Source organism: Pseudophryne corroboree, chromosome 8, assembly GCF_028390025.1.
Source record: "Pseudophryne corroboree isolate aPseCor3 chromosome 8, aPseCor3.hap2, whole genome shotgun sequence".
NCBI classification, from domain to species: domain Eukaryota; kingdom Metazoa; phylum Chordata; class Amphibia; order Anura; family Myobatrachidae; genus Pseudophryne; species Pseudophryne corroboree.
Window position 1 is genome coordinate 92,197,205 of NC_086451.1, and position 9,623 is coordinate 92,206,827.

Here is a 9,623-nt window from a genome sequence, read left to right on the forward strand (position 1 = left end):
CTTCCTTCCAGCTGAGCTGTGAAGAGAAAATGGCGCCGGTGTGCTGAGGAAGAAGGCCCGGCCCCCTCAGCGGCGGGCTTCTGTCCTTTTATGTACTTTAATGGTGGGGGTTAATGCACATATACAGTTTATCAGACTGTATTGTGTGCTTTTCGCCAAGTAAGGTAATCTAATTGCTGCCCAGGGCGCCCCCCCAGCGCCCTGCACCCATCAGTGACCGGAGTGTGTGGTGTGCTAAGGGAGCAATGGCGCACAGCTGCAGTGCTGTGCGCTACCTTAATGAAGACCGGAGTCTTCAGCCGCCGATTTTCAACTTCTCTTCGTTCTTCTGGCTCTGCAAGGGGGACAGCGGCGCGCCTCCGGGACCGGACGACCGAGGACTGGGCCTGTGTTCGATCCCTCTGGAGCTAATGGTGTCCAGTAGCCTTAGAAGCCCAAGCTAGCTGCAAGCAGGTAGGTTCTCTTCTCTCCCCTCAGTCCCACGTAGCAGTGAGTCTGTTGCCAGCAGATCTCACTGAAAATAAAAAACCTAACAAATACTTTCTTTTCTAGGAAGCTCAGGAGAGCCCCTAGGGTGCATCCAGCTCTGGCCGGGCACAGATACTAACTGAGGTCTGGAGGAGGGGCATAGAGGGAGGAGCCAGTGCACACCAGATATAGTACCTAATCTTTCTTTTAAGAGTGCCCAGTCTCCTGCGGAGCCCGTCTATACCCCATGGTCCTTACGGAGTACCCAGCATCCACTAGGACGTCAGAGAAATATTGTGTAATATTAAACATAATTTAATTATACTATCGACTAAACTGACAAATCCTTAGCCCTTTGATGCTGAGGGTTTGCTCAACCCTGTGCTGAGACCATGGGGGTCATTCCGACCCGTTCGCACGCAGCTGTTTTCCGCTGTGGTGCGAATGGGTGCGAAATGCGCATGCGCGGCGGGCGCAGTGCACGTGCGAAAAGAAAGGAAGGATAGATTAAAGGCGATAGCACAATCTTTAAAATTGGGTATACATCACAAATGCTGTGGTCCCTTCTGGTAATCGCTGTATCAAAAGTCTCTCAATGTCCAGATGTTGCACATAAAAAAAAGGGGAGAAAATGCAGTATATGGGTGGTATTGCTTAAAACACTAAAAACACACGGCCTCAGAGTGTCCAGAAAAAGAGGCCTAAGGTGCCAGAAAACCAATTTGATAGCAGATAGGGATAGTGTCTCGCCACCACTCCACAGGTGTTTTGGACGTACCAAAACTCACATAGAAATAGATGCAGACAGGTGTATAAAGGTATCTTTAAACACTGTATCAACCGTGTCATAAGGCAAGAGAGGATTTTTTTCCAATAAACGTACCCCACTCACTTTTGGAGGGGGATAGTTCCCACGTATAAAGGTATCTTTCAAATCAGGATAACATCCACGACAATTCCATAAAGTTTTTATTAAAAGTTCATAAAAATAGCAAAATGGATTGTTTTTCTATGTAGTGTCCACCTTCTGGTTTCACCAACGACGTTTCGACCTCCCTGGTCTTTTTCAAGGTGCGCAACGTTGCCCAGCACAGGGGGTCGCCGGGTTACATTGCGGCTACCGGCGGGAGAGGTTGCAGCGGCGACCGCTAAAAAGATTGACAGGAAGATGGCGTGGATGGGCGGATCCGGACCGTTGGAGAGCGTTTTCGGGGAGTGGTGAGTAAAACGCAGGCGTGTCCAGGACAACGGAGGGCGAAGGTGTGACGTTAAAGCCGAGACCATCATCGCTGGATCCATCGCACAGGGTAAGTATGTCCAGGGCTGCTCTACTTCTGCTTGAATTTTTTTTAGCTTAGCAGGGCTGCACAAGCGATCGCATCCCTGCTAAGCTAAAATACACTCCCCCATAGGCATGGACTGTTGATCGCAGCAGCAGCAGCAAAAAGTTGCTGGCTGCGATCAACTCGGAATGACCACCCATCTTCCAATGTTTGCGTTCGTCACTTTCCAGCATCATTGGCTGTCATCAGTATCCTCACAAATTATACACGAAAAAACTGCAGTTATCGCTGACTATGTTTCTCCTGGGACTATTCCCATGACACCCAGAGAGTGGGAATAGAACCTGTGGGGAGCATTCTATTTGCAAGGGACTTTGGGGGTCATTCAGACCCGAACGCATTATGCCTTTTTTTGCAGCCGTGCAATCAGGTCCGAATAGCGCATGCGCGCAGTCCACAATGTGCAGGCACGTCGCTGGCCGGCGAGGGGGGGGGCGGCGGACAGCAAAGGATTCTACGAGAAAAGCGATCTCAGAAACGATGGCAAGAAGGTTGACAGGAAGAAGGCGTTCGTGGGCGGCAACTCACCATTTTCAGGGAGTGTCCAGGAAAACGCAGGCGTGCCCGGCCATTTCCAGGGAGGGTTCCTGATGTCAGCTCCGTCCAGGATCATCGCAGCGGCTGAGAAAGTCCGGAGCAGTGCAGAGACTGCGGGAGAGCTCAGTCGGGCGCCGGACGCGGACAGAAGAAGAGCTCCTGGAGAAGAAAGAAGACAGAGAAGCGGCGACGGCGGAGGCGGCGACGGCGGAGTCAGCATCAGCGACGGCGAGGAAGAAGCAGAGGAGGAAGACGTTGGCAGAAGAAGACGCCCAGCGGCAGAAGTCCGGCAGAGAGTGCTGCAGCGTGTGGGAAGCAAAAGAGCTAACAAAGCTACCCGCAGCAGCCTCTCCCGCCGTGATGGGTAAGCGGCCGTGGGCCACTTACACTTATCTATAACCCACCCAAGAGCACCAGGGACAGGCATTAGGCCTGCAGGGACAACCAGGCCCTCCCGGCCTGCGCCTACCACAGTCAGGCCAGACTGTGCCCAGAACCAGGCCTCCGGCCTGTGCGCAGAACCAGGCCACCGGCCTGTGCACAGAACCAGGCCACCGGCCTGTGCTCAGAACCAGGCCACCGGCCTGTGCCCAGAACCAGGCCTCCGGCCTGTGCCCAGAACCAGGCCTCCGGCCTGTGCCCAGAACCAGGCCTCAGGCCTGTGCCCAGAACCAGGCCTCCGGCCTGCGCCATCCACAGTATTTTATAGGACCTGGGGTCGTATTGTACAGACCGGTCCGGACGGGTTCTGCTGGGAGTGGGTCCGTACGGCAGCTCCCGGAGGACTCGCGTCTGGTCGGGTATGAGGAACCGGCTGGTTCCACGCAGTGTACAGTGCAAGGGATTGGAGAGAGTGTGGAGTAATGTTCCCGTCCCATGCGCCTCTACTTCCCGTTAGTCTGGAGTGGACAGCTGTCCATAACAGACCCCATTCGCGTCCTCAGTAAAGAGGGGAAAGAAGTGGCTAACGACCAGTACGCGGTAAGTGGAGTTGGTCATTCGGGGTTAACCTATTGTGCCGGGGTATTATTACACTGACTTGTTGTATAGTGATTGTGACTGGTTAGTCCGGTCTCTGTTAGTTTGGATTAGAACCATCAGTCTCAGTTGTTAACGTTAATTTGTTCAAGCAGGCGTAATTAGGCTGTAAGTTGTTGTTAGCCGTTAGAGTAGCCTGCAGTTAGGGAGGCTGTTCTTCTTGCCCCAACAGAAGCAGAGAGGTGCGACTATCAAGGTGACCAGTGAGTCAGGAGTGAGTATCGCTCTGTGTCCGTTTGTTATCGTCCCCGTATACCGGTTAGGGGTTTTGCTGACGGACGTGAGGACCCCCTTCACCACACTACGCGCGAGAGTGCAAGTTGTGTGAGAACTGGGTAGCTGAGGCCTCTGGCCAGTGATGACCTTCCACCCAGCCGGTGAAGGTCGCAGCTACCCCTGACGTGCCCCGCTCTTGAGAAAGAGGGTTGACACGTCTTAATCGGTACATTCCTTCCCTTTAGGTTGATCGTCGACCGTTGTTGAGAGGTGTCCGCGTCTGAGATTGATCCGGAAGGTTGGGTTTCTTGACGCTTCCGCGTACTGTACGTGATAGGAGAGGCCACAGGTAAGCAGTGTGTCGACACCTGCACGACAGCAGGCACTGCATCATGCCCCAGCCCTGTTACAGCAGTGCAAAAAATAGCTTGCGAGCGATCAGGTCTGAATCACCCCCTTTGTTCTGCTCCCAAGCCCCCCCCCCTTCCTCAACCCAGCATAGCTATTGCCCTTTGAATATGCATTGCAGACCTGCGGGAGCATCTGAGTACTGGCTCCGGCGGCATAATGCTGCCGCGATGCATACGCATTGCATCAGCAAATGAAGGGTAGACATAAGAAGACACATCTGTATGCATACAGTACAGTATATACAATTTTCAAGGAATTCAAAAAGAAGCAAATGTCATATAGATATAAAACTGTTTTGCCCGTTTTAGTAACATTTTATTTTACATGTTAGAATGAGCAAAAAGACTACTGTTATTTTTATGAAAATATAAAGGGGGGATTCAATGAGTAGTAGTAATTACTGCGGCTAATTGATCCCCGTGGGGGGGGGGGGGGTAATTAAATTGCTGCTGATAGGCAGCACTACTGCAGATTGTGTTTCACCTGCCCGGAGGCTTTGGCATTAATTCACCACTTCAAACTGCAACCAGCAGGCAGAACTTTACTAAAGCTTCAAAAACAGACAAGTGGAAGTAACCAATAGTAGCCGATCAGATCCTGTTTATCATTTTCTAGAATGCAATAGATGATCACTAGAATCTGTTAGGTTGCTATGCAGGGGCATTTTCAGAGAGGAGGGGACCCGCATGCAGCCTCCGTCGCGGGCCCCCTCCTCACCGGCAGCTAGTAGACTCTGGTTTAAAGCCAGAGCCTACTGCACATGCGCAGGTCTCCAATAACATGGCGTCCCTGTGTCTACTGTATTACATGTGTAAGGAGTGTCTGTATATTATGATGTGTGAGGAGTATCTGTATATTATGACATGTGGAAGGTGTGTCTTTATTATGACATGTGTAAGGACGGAGTGTCTCTATATTATGGTGTGTGAGGAGTATCTATATTATGACATGTGAGAAGTGGGTCTGTATATTATGATGTGTGAGGAGTGTCTAAATATTATGACGTGTAAGGAGTATCTGTATATTATGACATGTGAGAGGTGGGGCTGTATATTATGATGTGTGAGGAGTGTCTAAATATTATGACGTGTAAGGAGTATCTGTATATTATGACATGTGAGAGGTGGGGCTGTATATTATGATGTGTGAGGAGTATCTGTATATTATGACATGTGGAAGGTGTGTCTTTATTATGACATGTGTAAGGACGGAGTGTCTCTATATTATGGTGTGTGAGGAGTATCTATATTATGACATGTGAGAAGTGGGTCTGTATATTATGACGTGTGAGGAGTGTCTAAATATTATGACGTGTGAGGAGTATCTGTATACTATGACATGTGAGAGGTGGGGCTGTATATTATGATGTGTGAGGAGTGTCTGTATATTATGACATGTGGAAGGTGTGTCTTTATTATGACATGTGTAAGGAGTGTCTCTATATTAAGACGTATCTGTATATTATGACATGTGAGAGGTGGGTCTGTATATTATGACGTGTGAGGAGTGTCTGAATATTATGACATGTGGGAGGAGTGTCTGTATATTATGACATGTGGAAGGTGGGTATGCAGGGCCGCCTTAACAGAAGTGTAGGCCCCTGGGCACAGCAATGCACTGGGCCCCCTACCTATCCTCCAGCGGTAGGGGTGGGGGGTGCTATCAGCAGCAGCTTTGATGTCCCGCAGGCGGTAGGGGGTGTTCTATCTTCTGCTCAGCATGTAGGACCTGGAGCAGTAATTTCTGCTAATTACTCCTTTACCTCACAGATGGGGCTAAACTGTAGAGGGGGCATTAGGCTGAATGAAGAAGCCCTGATACATGACTTCCAGGGTGGTAAGGGGTGTTTACTTTGTAAGGGATGGGTGGATAGTGGAGTGGGCTTAATATTTATAATTTTCCCGTAGGAGGGCAGCTTGCTTGACTGCAGATATCTCAAGTTCCTGAAAATATATTTCTTAGCTTTGAATGGGATAAAAAACTAAAGAGTCCCTCCTTTCAGGAGGTACTGGGGACTTGGGGATCAGTGTTCAGGAGCCAGAGCAATTCACCAACGAACATATAAAACTGCATATTAGGCGTGTGGAGCTGGAGCAGGGACCAGCTGTTTGAAGGCTGATATATCTGGTTCTGGGCATAATAGAGACAAGATGCCAGTGTTCACTGAAAGGGGAGAGTCCCAGCTTTTGGATTATACCCTCAGAATAACTCTAAATCAGACAGAATCCAATATATCTAGCTGGGAAGAGCAATTAACAGGCTTGGATGGGGACCACTGCTTTCAAGTCGGATATCTCCGGTTCCCCAGGGCCGATTTTCAAAATCTGGTACCCCTGGAAAGAGGGGACCCTCAGCTATCAGCATAGGGCCCTTATACTCCTGGGGCCCTTGGGCAAGAGCCCATTAAGCCCATACGAAAAGACGGCCCTGTGGGTATGTATATTATGATGTGTGAGGAGTGTCTGTATTTTCTGACATGTGGAAAGTATGTCTTTATATTATGACATGTGGAAGGTGTGTCTGTACATTATGACATGTGGAAGGTGTATCTATATTATGACATGTGTAAGGAGCGTCTGTATATTATGACGTGTGAGGCGTATCTGTATATTATGACATGTGGAAGGTGTGTCTATATATTATGACATTTGGGAGGAGTGTCTCTATATATTATGACATGTGAAAAGTGGGTCTGTATATTATGACATGTGGGAGGAGTGTCTGTATATTATGACATGTGGAAGGTGGGTCTGTATATTATAATGTGTAAGAAGTGTCTGTATCTATCTTATGACATGGAGGAGGAGTGTCTGTATATTATTATATATGGAAGAAGTGTCTCCAATTAGGGGCACCATGGGGCATTAAAAACAATTGATGCCAGTCATAGTGCCCTGATTATTGGACATATAGGTACGGGAGAGATATGATTGGATCCCTCTCAGCAGTGAAATGCGAAAGAAGACCATAGGCTACTATAGTGCAATGCCATCTAAAGATGGCGTTTGTCCACTGCATCCAAGCAGGGCCGGTTCCGGGGCTTCTGGCGCCCCGGGCAGCATTAGGGGGCGTGGCTTCATACAGGGGGCGTGGTCAGTTACGCCCCCTGTACTGTTGTAGGATGTGCGGTGCGCGATGACATCATCGCGCACCGCACAGCAAAGGTCCTCTCCACGAAGGTAAACTAGACGCTAAGCGTCTAGTTCCCTTCGTGGAGAGGACCTTTGCTGTGTGGTGCGTGATGACGTCAACGCGCACCGCACATCATTACAGTGAAGGTCCTCTCCAGGAAGGGAAACTAGACGCGTAGCGTCTAGTTTCCCTTCACAGCGGGCAGCCCACGAAGGGAAACTAGACGCGTAGCGTCTAGTTTCCCTTCACAGTGGACAGCGGGACAGCGGGCCGCGGCAGCGGGGGGCACCACAGCAGCAGCGGATCTTGCCATGGTGCGGCGCCCTCCGGAAGGCGGCGCCCCGGGCAAAAGTCCTGCTTGCCCGTGGCAAGATCCGCTGCTGCATCCAAGCTCTGGAGTCTATCGTATTCCGGGGCTTCGTGCATATTACAGATGTGCACTGGACCATTTTTGCAGGTTTTGGTTCTAATTCGTCATCTGGTTTTGGATTCGGTTTTGGATTTCTGCTGTGACTAGTTTTTGGTTTTGTATTTTTAAAAAAAATTTTTACTAAAAAGCTACAATCACATAATTTGGGACTTTTTTCATTCCTAGAGTATTATTAACCTCAGTAACATTAATTTTCAGTGAATTTTGACCACTTCACAGCTCACAATATTATTTTCATCCACTTTAGGCCAAAGGCTGCAGTGAGCTGGCTGGTTACTAAGCGACAGAGCAGCGGCACAAACACATGGCAGTTTATAGCACATCTAAGAAACATTAGCACACAGCCGTGGCAGAAATTAAAAGTGGTGCAAGATGGAATTGTCCTTGAACAAAGTGAACAGTTGCACTGGGGTACTGGAGTGCAGTGCACAGAACAGTACAAACAAATTAGACAATATATATTTTACTTTTGTTTTTACCTGCAGCTTAGCTCACACTGCATGGAGTAACAGGACTTTGAACAAAGTGCAGTAGGGTAAAGCGCACAATACAACAGATCTATATATATTTTATTATTTTTCTTTTTTTTTAACTCGTAGCTCGGTTCAACTGCATGGAGTCACAGGGCTTTGAACAAAGTGCACTAGGGTAAAGAGCACCAAACAGTATAAACAATAGATCCATATAATTTTATTTTTATTTAACTTGCAGCTCGGTTAAAACTGTGTGAAGTCACACTAGGGGAAAAGCGCACCAAACAGTACAAACAATAGAATAATATATTTTTCACTTCGCCGCTCAACTCACACTGCGGCAATTCAAAGGGATTTTATGTTTTTATGTATGTTAATAATAAACGCACATGGTTACAGCACACACAGGTTGTTCAAACTGAATTTTTTTTTTACTTTTTCATAATTGACAATACACACTGTAGTGCTGCTTGTGAACGCACAGCCAATTTAATCAGCAGAGTACAGCTCAGCACAGCACACAGCAGCGTGCCCCTGTATACAGTTAAACTGACTATATAACACAGCTCAGCCAATACAGTAGTTACAGCAGAGTACAGTGCAGCACACAGCTGCGTGCCCCTGTATACAGTTCCACTGGCTATAAAACAGCTCAGCCAATACAGTAGTAACAACAGAGTACAGCACAGCACAGCACACAGCAGCGTGCCCCTGTATACAGTTACACTGACTATATAACACAGCTCAGCCAATACAGTAACAGCAGAGTACAGTGCAGCACACAGCAGTGTGCCTGAGCAGAGCGAAATGGCGCTGAGTCCCGGACACGGTGCTCTTATATAGAATCCAAAACCCACAAGAATCCGACACCAGGAGGATGACGTTTTGCCTCGATGTGGAATCCGAGCCTGGCGGGAAAACCCGAGCTGCGGCTCGGATTGACACGGATCCCGGAAGTTCAGAGCGGTTTGGATTAGAGGTATTCTGAACCGCTCATCTCTAGAGCATCTGCAGTAAACAACCAAACCTCTGTAAATGTTATTTTTGGTTGTTTGGCTGTATTTTTTAGCTTGATGCATCCCGCCCAATGAATGTTACAGGTGATGTTTTATTGTACTTTTTTAGAGCCTTGAGAAAAGTGTGTTTATTTGAATTGTGTGAACTGAACCACAGGAAATATTTATGTACTGTACACTCTGTTTTTCCTCCTGTGCCTACAAAAGTCTCAGTACCAACACAATACCAATGATGTAATTACTATATCTTTTAAATTATTGTACTGAGATAAATTATTTTGACTTTTCTTATATTGGGACCCTTTTAGTCAAGGACTAAAACAATCAGAATCGTGAGTCTAAATACAATCTGATACATTCGGGCGAATTCAATTGCAGAAGAAGGGTGCGAATTGCTGTTGCCACATCGTTTATACGCCGGTAACGGAATCGCTCCTTGCAAACTCCCCCCCCCCCCCCGCCCGAATTTGTACAAAACTGTTAGCAACTCAGTAGGGGCTGGGGGGGGGGGGGCTGGAGGAATTGTGTGTGAGATCGGGCTGCCGTAAAGTCCGTCTCT